At 38.6% G+C, this 14,688-nt stretch overlaps 1 protein-coding gene across 1 annotated transcript in view; it reads left to right on the forward strand.

Moving 5' to 3' along the window:
- LOC102204640 (multidrug resistance-associated protein 4) overlaps positions 1–14,688 on the forward strand; it is an 82,302-nt gene that overhangs the window by 59,752 nt on the left and 7,862 nt on the right. The window lies entirely within an intron of this gene.

Here is a 14,688-nt window from a genome sequence, read left to right on the forward strand (position 1 = left end):
GAAATCTAAATCAGCCCATTGTTATCAAGAGCCAAAACCTTATTTATCACAATTTTAATCGTGAATAGGAAGGAAGATAAAACTGTGTGGTACTCTGAGCTTTCTTTTTCCCAAGGAGAAAGAAAGAAAAAAAGGAGAGAGCTGCTTTAAGGCTGCAGAACAAACACGTCTTTTATGCTCTAAATCAGCCTGAGCTGCGCGCTCTAAGGTAAAAAAAAAAAAAAAAAACTCCAAACAGCAATAGCAATTAATACAAATTAAAAGAACAATAACTTAAATTTTAAAGACAAATAAATGCTTATCACCCGATTTAAGGAGTGTGCAGTCACGTGTGCGCGTGCACCTGCGTGCGTAAAACAGGTGTGTATGTGCATTACCGCGCATGTAGTTTTTTTTTTTGTTTTTTTTTAAAGTAAAATGCGTAATTTAAGCAAAGCGCTTCTACCAGACTACACTAAGAGATTAATTCATAAGGATCAGAGCGATTATGCAAAACTAATTTGGACAGTCCAGGGATAATTATCTCCGTCACGGTTAATTAAACCCTTTCACCGCTATGTTCTCCATTGTAACACCTCGATCTCTCCTTTTTACGGAACTTCCTTCTTGGCCTCGAAAACAGCGCGTTGTGTTTAGTTCACAGTAGAAAAGCGCAGAGCGGAAAAAAAGGTGTACTTTTTGACACCGGAATTTGACGCTTTCCTCCAGGTTAGGCCTCTTTTTTTAAAGAAAAAAAAAGAACTCCTCGTTCTTTTTCATTTTGTAATGAGATATTTCTGAATGACGTGTCACGAACGACAAAGCGTATTTTTTGGAGGTGTCATAAAAGGGCAAAACTGTCGGATCAAAACAGAGATCGTCCCGGAGGCTGTGAAAGAATCCGCATTGCGAGTTCAGCGACCATTTCTTTCTCTTTCTTTGACCCTTTTTTATTATATTTTTTTTTTCTTGAGCAAAAGAGGAAGAAAGCTGAAAGAACTTTTTTCCAACTCTGGGAGCGTTTAGACGGTCGAGGAGGTTTTGTCTGGGAACAAAACGTGGGTTGGGAGGTTTTGTGAGAGTGTTGTTTGTTGAAGTGGAGCTCAGCAAAAGCGGCTGCTTTCCCTCATTGTGATGAAAGCAATCAGTGGTATTTGGAAAACTGTTAGCATTGTGCACTTCTTCTGTGTCCATTGTGGAGGATTTCTTTTCACAAGGTTTTTTTTCAGTCGATCCAGCTGGCCGGAGTGAATAGCAGTGCAATGTGTACACGCTTTGTCCCTCCAAGCCCTTCAAGTAGCCCACATTGAATAGAGTGAGTTGACACTGCATGACAGTGAAACAACATAATAAAAAATACATGAGCGCATGAATAGAAGCAGGCGCATAAATAAATAAAATGGGTGGCCAAAACTGGATAAACTGAATGACAAAACGGTGAAAGGGGAACAAAAAGATATTTAACACGCTAGATTAGCATTAGAATGCAATCTACAAGCCAGAACAATTGATGAATAGGTTTACCGGCCAAGAAAGAAATGGACTAAATGCCTTTTGAATAGATAGCCTATGTTTTTTCTGACTAAGAGGGGAACTCAATGGGAAAGGTGGAGATATAACTATGGAACAAAAGTGGGAGAAAACTTTTTTTTCTCCCTCTATAAAATGTTGATTTTCTTGCAGGAAAACCAGGAGAAATAAAATCAGATTCTGGCGATATAATATATAGTTGGAATAATTTGGGGATGATTAAAAGTCTAAATACTTGGATATATAACCAAGCTAAACTGACAGACTTATTAGGGGTAATTCTTCCAGGTTCTCCTGACTTTTGATCCTTATCCTTAGTTTTGCAATTGCAATTAAGAGAGATCCTTTTTTTCAGTAGGTGAACTTTTCTCATTACACTTTTTCTCTGTCTGAAAAAAGTTAAATCTGGCCACAGAAAGAGCTGCATGATAAGCATATGATGTAATCAAAATGTAAAAAAAAAAAAATTTGAAGGTGCTAATCATTGTGAGCAACTGTTAAAAAACACTGGGGGAATTCAAAGGGTTGTTCAGATTAAATAAAGATTAAATAACTATTTTATCTAAACCGAAAGTAGTGCAAGTAGCAGCCCTCCGTCAGGTACAGTGCCTTTTGTTGGCATCAAGGGAGGGAGGCATAGAAAGCATTTATGTCTATTTGATATATCTGAAGTGTGTACATGAGATAAGCACTTCTCTTTCTAAAGAGCAGGTTGTAAATTAATTGTAGACTTTACTGATGTCTGTTAAACTCTGAGCAAAACTGGCAGCGGGGATCTGACATGACAAGTGCTTTTAGCTAAAGTGTTATTCATAGAAATTAAAAGTCTAATATTCAGAGAACACTCAAAAAATTAATAAAATATTTTAAATTCAACCAAATTAAAGAGACTTCTTTTTTTTAAATTTAAACTGTAACTAGTTAAAGAATATTTTTTAATAGGAAAAAAATGGCAAAAACTGAAATTAATGTTTTCATTGAAAAAAAATATCCAGACAATACATGCCTTGGTATTTTACTCTAGATATTGACAGTCAATACAAAGGTTTCTACATAAGATTTAAAGCCATGGCTGCCTTGTGTTTTCATAAGCCCCCGCCTGATGCCCTGATATCATTATGTCTTAGTGTTAAACCCTTTATGTGCCTGTAAGACATTTGTAGAAGTGAGATTAGGCAAATTAACATACATATGTATCACCAGTTCAGCCATGTTGACCTTAGAGGGATCTACAATGGTTTCCTCATCTCTAATTCGCCAAGGGCTGCCCCACAAGCAAGTGGATTATCACCTGGCTTCAATGGCCTGAGATGGATCATTTTAGTATTTCTTCTGACATGAATAATACATCAATATCATCTGTTTGAGGATATTTTCTCAATTTGTTTGCAGGAGTGTGCTTCTTGCTCACCTGGTTGTCATAGCATGTGTGTAATGCTGGGAGATATACAGCCAGTGCTGGCTTCTCCGCGAGGAACCTCAAAGAGTCTGATCACTGAGTTCTCCATCTCATTTTAGGCAAATCAAAGTGTGAAAAGTCTCTCCTGAAGCAATATCTCCATCATCAGGCTGGGTCAAGAATGTTTATGGAGGCTGTGTGCCATATTACCTGTAATCTCCAGAGTATGAACTGCTGTATTTCTTACTTCTCTATGCTCCCAGGAGGGGGAAAAAATGCCAAAATTATCTTGCATTGCACCTTTTCCGCAACACTTCAACATGGCAAATCAAAGCCTCAAAACCATACATGTCACTGTGCCCAAGGTCACCAAGAGAAATGAGAAATCTCTGTGTACTGTACAGTCCATCCCTATAAACATGGCACACAGCCTCTGAAGTCTGACTCTGCCTTTAAGAAGTCCAAGTTTGTTTAATAGTACATAATGCAATAAGTAGATGGACCCGTGCTGGAGTTCAGAGAGGGGATGCTTGAATTAGGTTGGGGGCAAATGGGTGCATGCAGGAGGGGTGCTGGTTGAGGTGATCGTGAGTTTTGCAGGTGAGATGAGTAACCTGCGCTTACAGTCTGTACAGTCTTTAGCAGCAAAATCGTAACCCCACTTTATTTATTTCGGTTTGTTGGCATACATTTTAGTGCATCTTTTACATCGGTAAATTTTTATAATTGGAGAATCTTGAAAATAAAACTTGAACGCTTTTCTGTATGAAAACATTTCCGCCTCATATTGACAGGAAAAAATAAAAAAATGTGATCCTGCAGATTATTTAACTGTAATATTTCGAGGCTTTGTAACAGCTCAAACAAATTCATTTGCTTAATGCACAAATTTTATATTTGAAGAATTTGTTTCAGGAAATAAAAAGTTAGTTGTATTCAGGGTCCTCAAATAACTCAAATAGTGTTGTTTATTGTAAAGGGTTTCCATATGTTCCGTATCGGCTCTCCTTTTGCACCACTACTCTTCTCAAACCTTAAATGTGTGTAAACACAGTCCGTGTTATATTTTAATCTTGATTGTATAAGGAGTCTGCCACTGACGCAAGCATGAGAATATAATAAATGAATTAGATTAGTAAGTAGATGACTATAGAGGAGCACACTTTTAACAATAAATTCTCAAAACTGTACAAAATTAAAGAAATATTTTAGATGTATTATATCAAACAAAGGTAAAAATGTTGCATTGACATTTATTTCTTCATGGCCCAAACATTATGTGAATTACACATTTTTTTGTGCAAAACATATGCTTTAACACCAATTCTTATTCTGCTGCCTTCATGAAATATGCAGTTTGTGGTACAAGGAAAGGAAACATATATAAGGGAAAATTAGATTTTGTCATTTTTTTGAAATATAAAATAAAATATAAAGGATTCAGCATTAAAAAAACCAAAACAACATCAGCTAAACACAAAGAATACCGTGTCTTTTCAGACTGTAAATATAAGAATAAAATAAATGCACAATGAATAGATATTTCCCTCATCCCCTCTACTCCCACCCAGCTACCCAAATCCCTTAATAATTATTAGGTGAAACCTTCATTTTCAAATAGTCTGTAGACAGAGAACTGTGTTGTGCACGAGCTTGTAAAGGCAAACAAGAGTGTTCAGTTTATCCGGGGTAATTCCAAAACAGAGAGAAACATTCAAAGCGAAACAGACCCTCCTCTTAGCATTTTGTCTGACTCTAAAGCTCCCACTGCTGACTAAAGGAACTCATTGCACTAATGACTTTTTAACCATGCTGAGCATGAGGAGGAACATTATTTCAGAAATCATGTTCAGGCGTTACATAGGGTGGTATGCAAACATAAAATCTGAGAATACTGTACACAGGTATAACACTGAGAGAGAGAGAAAAGGAATTGCATATGTTTTCGTCGATAAAGTCGCAATTTTGAGAAGATTTAACTTTATATAAAGATCGTATAGCTTCAAGGTAGTCACTGAAATCATTAAGTTAATAGCCCAAAACATGAGGCATAGGATTATTCTATGAATCCATCAATAAATTAGAATAATGTCAGCGAGCAGCCTTAACAAATGTTCTTTAAACTGACATGACATTTTTTGTTCCATTTCCAAATGACCGCTGGCTGAGATTGCTGGGTCTCGTATTAATTCTCAGGTTTTCAAGGAAAAATATATCTATCTTAAGTAGAAATAATGAAGTTGAAGAGCTGATGCCCCGAGGAGCAGTCACAAAGAATTATATCTTTCTATAACACAGGACACAGGCAAAAGATAAGTACCTGTCAGTTGGCATACTCTCTTCTACATGTGCCTATCAATAAAAGAGATTATTTTTCCCAGTTATTACAACAAAGATCTGGGGGGCTCGAAGATTGCACCTTTAATGAGAAGGAATGATTTCCTCCTGCACACTCACAACCACACTTGAAGTGAGTGAGCTGTAATGCCATCCCCCCCCCCCCCCCCCCCCCCGATTTTACAAGAACTTATTAAAATGAAATATTGCCAACATTAATGCACAGGGATTATTTATTACATTTTAACAGGATTATGGTGTGCAAAGCTTGATTTGGGATTCATACCCTGCATTGTGATATCATGGTTTAGCAGTCAAATTGTGCAGACTTGTTGTAATTAACAGTGGCAAAATAGATCATTGCCAAATGATATGTCGCTCCATGAACTAATCTTTGTGTACTGAAATGTCGGGAACCTGAAGAATGCATGTGCTGGATGAGAACTGGGATTTTGTCTTTTGGCTTGTGCTACTTTCCCCTTACTTTTCTCTCTGAAAGACATTGTCCTAAACTCCATTACTCTCATAGCTGTTTATTTTTTTTATTGAATTTTATAGTGTCAGGTGCAGCGCTTTATTTCATAGACTTGACACTGATCTCATGACTGTGGCTGTCAGATTGTTTTTTCCGCACTCAGTTTCACAGCGAGCCATGGTGTAATGCGCTGGAACAACTTTATGGATGCCTTAGTAATGACGATATAAAGAACGCTAGTGTACGCACCTTGATGACAGTAAAGCAATAATTTGTTTGGGCACCTTATCATATTCGGCAGAAAATCCAACACATGCAAAATGCGTCTTTAATCTCGAAAACATGGCCGGTTCATGAAATGTGCTATTAGTTATGCTGATGAAGGAGCATGACTTCATACCTTAATTGTGAAGTAATGTGAAGGTCCTCAGAACAAATCTATTATGTATGGTCCTACCAGACATCACATGCAGGGGTCCTTCAGACATCCCATACTCTTTAGCCACACCATCACGCTGTGCCTAGTCAAATTGTGTTGTGGAAATTTTCCATGTTCTTTGTTACAGCAAAGGGGTTACATTGAAGGTAATGGCTTTTGAACATAGTATTTATACCGGCTTTGTTTGCTTGTGTGTGGGAAGAAAAGGGATCTATAAAAGGATGTGAATGGGGAAAGCAATCAAAAGTCTGGCCTTCACTTTCGCTGTGCTGCTAACAAAGATGATACAAGGGTAGGAGCTGCTGAAGTACCTGCATATAGAGGGACATCTCTCTCTCTCCTTTGAGCCACTGAGAGGTGCTCCTCTCTAAAGGTTTCTCAGTTTTTTTTAAATATGTAAGATGTATAGTTTTATTCAAAGTAAATAGCCGCTAATAGCCATTAAAATTGTGGAGTAAATACACAGCCAGTCCCACAACATCCATGCAACTCTGCAACTTCCAGCATGCTAATTCGAGCACACTAAAGTTATTTGTATGAAAAATAAAATGGGTCAAGTGGAACAGTGCCCTTTGACAGTCCTTTTCAACACAGAAAGAAACCTTGGAATTATTCCCTTCCACATATAAACTGTCACAGGAGACCGAATGAACTTGAATGTCTAAAACCAAACCTCTACTTTGATATTGATGCAGACAGGTGTAAAAATATACATAGCGAACACAGAGCAATAATAAGAGATTTATGTATGTAGGGCGCAAAAGAAATGCCGAGCCGATGCCTGGTGCTGTCAGGTTCATTTTCCTGTTGCGTCATTCACCATGCCAGTGCACAGTGAAGCCAAATATGGCAGAATCCTACACTCCTCGTACCACGTGCCTCAGGATCTCTTGTCAGGCAAACAGATGTCTGAGCAATATGAATTGTTGGATGTTTGTGTGCGCATGTAAGAAATGAGTAAACAAGTTGAAATATTTCCCCCTTAATTTGATGCACAATGCTTCCTGACAGCTAATTCATTTCATGCAGATTCAAGACCCAGTGTCATATGTCAGGTCCTTTCTGCTCAGATAAATATGTGAGCTTGTAGCAAGTAGCTACTAATGCAAAATAACAAAATGAGGCAGGCATTGCTGTTTAGCCTGTAATATTATCAGTTCCTTCTGACCCTATCTAACCTTTTACCTATACAGTCAATACACCGAGAGGTGATAAAAGACCATGGGTGAATGGAGTGTGTGTAATGTTGCAGCCAGCAGCGATTACAGAGGTAACACGAAGACTTGGAAGCAACACTAAGACAAGGCTTTCTACGTGTACTAAATTGCTGGACAGCTCCAGGGCTGACATTTAAAACATAACATCACCAAACAAAAACACATTAAAAGAGAAAAGCTGAGCAGGGGGCTTTGAGGAAAACCTGAAATTCAAGTTTTGGCGAAGGCAACTGACCCAAATTTCCTGGCCCTTCTTTTCCTTAACATGCTTCTGCAAGCCTGGGCCCTGGGGTGACGTATCCCTTATACAGGGATTGCCAGTGCATTTACATAGCATGGTTAATGAGAGATCAACACCAGGAAAGCGCCTTGAATATAAAGCTTTCTTGTAAAAATAATGAGCGAGCGATTGATCCATACTCAAACAAGCCGGTTTGCTGAGTTAATACCAAAGGCAGATTATAGCCAGTGCCAAAAGTGCCCTGGCGTGCGACGCCTTTTGCTTAGAGGGTCCCCAAACTTGTCATCACATTAGCACATGGTCAAGGAGTACATCCTACCACTCTCATAATCTGCTTTCCTGCACAATTAGCCTTCTATAATAAGGCGGCTGTCTGACAGCCAGTAGGGAGAAAAGAGGGAAATCACTGAGTTTTACATAGGACGGATGGATCATTTACAGCCACTGAAATATAGACTCTGAGGTGATTCTCTTTCTAAGTCATCAGTGGTCCTCACACCGAGTCTAAACATTATGGAAACATGGAGGTTTGCTCTTCTTTATTGTGCCAAGCATCTATTACACTTTGATGAAGCCAAACAAAGGAGGGCAAGGGAGGGGGTTGAGAGAAATAAAGAGGGAGTAAGTGAAAGAGAGAGAGCACCCGTGGCCAGGGCAGATGTGTTTTAGCCCAAATTCTGACAGAATCAGATGCTGAAGAGGGTGGAATGGTAGGGAAAGGCAAGTTTTCTGAATAAAATAATAGATAATTTCAGCCTGACAAAGGCGAGGAAACTATGGGCAAAAGAACAAAATAGCAGGAAGGGATGGAGAAGGGAAGGGGCTTGAAAAGAATAAGAAGAATTCAGTGCTGCTGCTTGCAAGGGAAAAGAAAAAAAAACATTGATGACACCCGGTTCCATTCTTCCGCTCTCCCCTTTCTCTGCTCCTCGCCTCGCAGCACGGCGGGCTAAGCTGGGAGCTGTAATGTCATTAAATTGCAAATGCTTTTTTTTTCATTTCCGACACACACTGTTTACTTATCTGGCAAAAACATATGTTGGAAGGAATCCGTTAAATTCTGCCCATTGCCTTGGGTGAAAGTGCAATAGAAACGGGCCCACTGAGCTCCTTCTGTCGTCTCCTTTTAGCACTTTGCCTTATCTACAAGGCTGCTTAGCAGCAAACTGGCGAGTTCAATGAAAAATGAAGATACAGAGCAAGATTAGGGAAGAACAGTGAGGGGAGAAATGCTTGGAGAGAGGGTCATCCCATTGCAAATGATTTCACTCCTCTCCATCTGCATAAATGACTATTTTTAAGGCATCTCCAGCGTCTGTATATTTTTCTCACTCTGCCACACATTTAATTTCACGCCCCGTGTTCTGAATATGCTTAAATGCATATCTCTGATGCACCTTTAAGCCAGAGGAAAGAGGATGGGGGGGGGTGAGTGGGGAGGGTACGAAAGCAAAATTAAAGATAAAATGGTGTGATTTGCACTACAAGTCTATTACTTTATGGCATTTACATATAGTTTACCTCTGCAATTCCAAGATTTTTTTTTCTACCACCTTCCTATCAGTATTTGGGCATGTATAAATATGTATAAATCTTTGTTGAGAAAAAATAGAATTCCTAGAACTGCACTGGAAAGTTTGAAGGGTGCACTTTTTTGCTTTAACTTCTTCTCTTGCTCCCATGAGACTGTCAGCATATCTGCTGGGGGTGTTCTCTACCGGCTTGCCCCAACAAAGGCGCAGGCTTCAAGCACTTTGTGCCCCATGATCCCCAGATACTCCTCCCCTCGGTGAAATGAGTGGGGAGAGCGAGGTTCCAGGGTCAGGACTTGGCCATGGCTTTAGAGCTCGGGCCTGGCAGAGCCGGATGATGTGAGGAGCTGCATCCTTGTCAAACAAGTGGCTGAACAGCTTGGTTAAAGCACAACATCAACTCCCACTATGTCATGTAGATTGTCATAGATGATATTTCCGCACAGTTGCAGACTCCCACACAGGTCTCACATAATGACACAATGAATAGCACCTACATGTGTGCCACTGTTGTGCTATCAAGTGGATGTGTTGTTCTACCACTAGGGCTAGGAAGTTTGAGCTGTGAGTAGAAAGCCCACCGCTGACAGCAGAGAAGACGAAGGCTGTGGATTGGCCTGGGAATGAAAAGGAGAGAGAGAGAGGCTATTCAGAGCACGATTCCTTTCCCTCATTGTCTGCCCGCTTAGATTTGAATACGCTCACTCAAAGAAGATGAGAAAAATGCTTCAGCCTCTTGCATTGTTGGCTTTCTCTCTCGTCTTTCTATTTGCAATTAAATGCATTTCAAATGGAACAACTGTACAGAAAGCATTTCTGATAAAAAAGGAATTCCATTGCCTTTAACCTCCTTTGTAATGGCTTTGCAATTTTTTAGTACTCTTATTATGAGAATTGCACAATCAAAAACATATCTTTGAATAGAAAACGCCACACAAGTAGGAAGTATTGCTTCATTGAAAATTAAATTGCATTTAAAAATCATTTTCAGTCTTCTGTGTTCCTCAGTTCTTAAGCCAATCTTAGTGTTTCTGTTTTGCTGCTTTGTGTGTAACATTGTGCCTTGACAGGACCCTTGTGTCCTGTGCAGTATCATACATAGTGGTCCTAAGCATGGGATGAGATCAGTCAATTAGAATTAATGTCATCTGGTCATTTACAGCTAAACACCCTCCGTGTGCATTGTGTTTGCTTTGTGTGCAAAGCATCAACTGCAAAACCAATCTCATCCTCCAGACATGAATTTTTGAAGGATTTGAACGCTGTAAATAACTCCAAACCCTCTCTTACGAGGTTTACCCCTGGAGCACTTTGTAACTTATCAGGGCTGCCTTGTGCCTCCTCTAATGCTTGCATTATGCTCAAATGTAAATCGGTAAGCTGCCAGAGAGGTGGGCGGGAATCACTGAAGAAAGAATCACTGAAGGGTCTAGCCAATATTCTGATTGGGGCATAGCAAAATAAACAGTATAGTTTTGTTTTTTTAGAAGCTATTTGAACAAAAATATATCACACTACTCTCTTATGTTCACAAACAATTGCTCCTCAGTGTTACACACCACCAGATTTTAGCTTAAGTAATAAAACGTGAGAGTCGTGTCTTTGACACCACATTGAGCAAAGTTTGGAGAGTTGTAGGCTTTCTTCTGCACAATGCCAACTCCAGGATAAAAGAAAACTCTAATATATTCTGAGTGAATGATGCCCAGGGGTCTGTTTTGTATTTCTAATTTCCATCTCTAATGGTACAAGAAGCTGATTAGTAATTAGGACAGACCCATTTAAATGCATGTAATGAGCATTATATATTTCCCATATACTATGCACTTGCTACTGATGAAAATTGGATAGTATCTTCATCAATTTGAACGCATGTTGACCTTTAATGGCAATTAATCTACGACACAGCTCTTCATGCTGCTTGCCCTTGAATTGGCTTTATAATGTAATGAGTATATCACTGGAATCTCCCAAATAATGGACCTGAAGCATGCTTTGCAGCCTAACTATTAATCTTATTTTCCAGTGAATCATTTGATCAGTTTTCTAGAGAAGTGGGTTATACAAGTACAAACTAGTGCAGAGGGGTATGTGGCCCCTAGATATTAATTTGGAGATGGATAGCAGTCTTAAAGAGGATTAAAACTCTATACAGGCTACTCATTTCACATGACTGCATACCTCCCAATCCACTGTATATACTGTCAGTCACTGCTTGGCATGGTTGAGATTTGAAATGGTGACAGTTAAAGTACAAAGATGTCCAATCCTAGACTATTTCATGGCATATTTGGTGGAGCATCCCGAAGAAATGCAAACTGTTAGGACCAGTCGTTCCAGTGATCCAAGGCCACCACATACAGCAACACTGCCCCCATGCTATTGTCTACAGACACTGCATCCACCTCATCTTTTTTTCCCTCATTCTTATATGCACTGTCCGTATGAACATAAAGATGAAATACCACCAAATGCCAGATACCACAAGGGCTGATATTTGCACTGCATCTTTGCAATTTTTAGGCATTTGTGATCAATCGTAGACAAAAAACTAAAAAATTGTACTTGAGATAGTAGAAAAGAAATATTATGTGTTGATGATATTCTTTAAGAATGTGAAGATGAAGCTCATAGAAATGTAAAAACAAGATTTTATTTAAAGCAAACATATGTGATTCAGTCAGAGGGTGCATTTTTTGCCAAATTCTTAAGAACTAAACTAAACATAACAGTACTAAAATGTTATCATAAAAGATAGGAGTTTTATCTCAATATAAGAAAAAAAGAGAGTAAAGATTTAACTTGAAATGAACCTCAGAGAGCATTTCATTTCTTAAGTGACCATAATTTTAATTTAGTTCAATTTTTGTTTTCATAAGAATTAAATTTGCATTTGTGAAAGAGATGTCTGAACCACAGCAAGGGTTACATGATTGTTTCTTTTCTGCTCTCTTTGAGTTTTCATGTTTGTGTGCATTTGTACAGAGTGTGGGCTCATTTAAAAGACCGATATGAATATGGAGGAGAAATCCAAAAAGACTGTAGAAAGGGTTGTAGAGAGACGCCTCACGTTACGTAAAGCATAAAACAATAAAAAACTTTTGAATGAGTTGTTTTTCACCAGTTTCTATGATCCTGAGCCGTCCTCTCTAAATCTAACTGAAGAGGCCTCAGTTTAACATCTAATAGGCCTTCTATTGTGTGGTCAGCACATATTCCTATGATGCACGTCCAAAGTGGCACGGTGATAAGAAAATGGTGCTGGGTTTCTGCATCCACATGCTAACAATTCAGCTCCATGTGTAATTATGTTGGTACTTGCCAGAATGGATACATTCGTCCTGGTGTGTTTTGAAGATGCATCATGGAGTATTAAGCAGACGTTGAACCTGAGAGAAGAGTTGAAACCTGCGTAGGAAAAGACAATTGAGGGTCATTAGATGCAAATCACTGTTTCTTTCTTGTCACGTTCTCCTCAAAATCTTCTTCTCACAGGATGAATATATCTTGGTGGAGAGCTGCTACCTGCTGTTGAAGTATCTGAAAACACTGATCAAAGGTTGAGTTTTATTTTGTAAATGATTAAGCTCTACTGTAATTTGATATAAAATAATTTAAAAAATAATAATCTTTAAAAGATTTTGAGCTGAATGTGATTATATGCACTGCCTTGTTTTTCCATGGCTCTCTGGCACCATCCTGTGTTTCAGCAGGAATAATGTATTCCTGTTGATGTACACATTTTTAAGAAGGTAAATGATTTCAAAGTAATAACTTGATCAAAAAACAGGAATATAATATTAAGTTTGCTATAAGAACTCATCACTTTATACATACTTGGGTATCAGAGTTCATTTTAAATCAGGGTTAGTCTGATGGTTAGTTCAGATCAGTATTACTGGAATTTTTCTCATTGTGTTATTTTAAATATGTGACTGAAATGAAATTTTACTATGATGATCATAGCGCATGTAAGTATCTATGTTCCCTATCACGTTGGCATCTCTGTGCAGGGGGGTTTGCTAGTATATATAAATATAATAAATGTGCTAAAAATGAAACAAATAAATCATATTTTGTTTTTCAAAAATAATTTACTTATGTAATTTATATCTTCGTATAATTTTATCTTGGCTGCATAGCCTATTTTTGAATTTGCTGGCTGCTGCTTTCTATGCAGAGTCTGCATCTTGTCTATAAGCTTGTATGAGCGCTCTCTGGGCACTCCAACTTTTTCACACTATTCAAAGACATGTACATTAGGTTGACTGGTTATCCTACATTTTCTGTATGTTAGTATGACTGACTCTGTCTGTGTTAGCTTCGTGTTTGACTTGCGACATGGTCAGTGTGTACCCCACGTCTTGTTCCTATGACAGCTGGGTATTACTAAGTATTTCTTTAAGTATTTTTTCTATTACTTTGTGATCTTCATTCCACTATTCATTTTATAATAATAATGTGCCTCATTGTTAGCTTTCATATGAAGCTTTTCCCATCATGTGAATTCAGATTCAGATTCAGAAGACTTTATTCATCCCCAAGGGGCAATTGAGAGACTGACCTTGCCAACCATACATACAATACACAACATCACATTGGGGAGACAGGTCAGGCTAGGTAGCTGGCCGGTCAGCCACACGAGCAGCGACCCCTCTCTCAATTAAGAGGGGAGAACAGACTCTTCTTAACCTTAATTATTACATGGACTTTAACTGCCAGCTGTCACATGAAAGGCCACAGCTATAGTGCATTAGGAGTGTGGGTCAGATTTATTTTATATGTTGGTTTCACTCAATATACAGCAGCAGATCTCTGCCTCTAGATAAAGGTACTTTGAAGAAGTTTGGGGGTAGAACACATTAATATGATGTGCGATAATATTCTGCATTGTGGGAGCATGGTGGCATGGTGGTTATCACTATTGCCCCACAGCAAAAGGTTGCTGCATTCAAATCCACTTTTTAGCTGAAGCAGACTGGGTTGTTTGTGGATTACTTGTACTCCAGATACTCGGGTTTCCTCCCACAGTCCAAAGACATATGGTTATAGAGTTGGGTCAAATGATGATTGTAAATTGCTCATGAGTGTGAATGTGAGTGCAAAGGATTGTTAGTCTTTCCATGTTTGCTGTGTAACGGCTGGCAACCAGTCCGTGGTGTACGCTACCTCTCACCCTATGGCTGCTGCGGCAGGCTCCAGAACTCCCAACAAACTTGAATCAGATATTATTATCATACACTTAAAGCTTTATTTCAGAATTTGAAAAAATGAAGAATGTGATTTGATTGGCTGGCTGAAAGAAGATATGACGATGATATAGATGGTACAATGACCTGTATTAACTTAAAGCGAACCCCAGACAGTTTTTCATCTGTAAAACAGTGAGTATAATTTTAATTGATTTATAGAAATTTCATATTTGTTAGGTTTCATATCTGAGCCACAGCAAGGGTTACATGATTTCTTTTCTGCTCTCTTTGAGTTTTCATGTTTGTGTGCATTTGTACAGAGTGTGGGCTCATTTAAAAGACCGATA

This window comes from Pundamilia nyererei, unplaced genomic scaffold (genome assembly GCF_000239375.1).
Source record: "Pundamilia nyererei isolate P.nyererei 1_Seehausen unplaced genomic scaffold, PunNye1.0 scaffold00009, whole genome shotgun sequence".
Lineage (NCBI taxonomy): Eukaryota > Metazoa > Chordata > Actinopteri > Cichliformes > Cichlidae > Pundamilia > Pundamilia nyererei.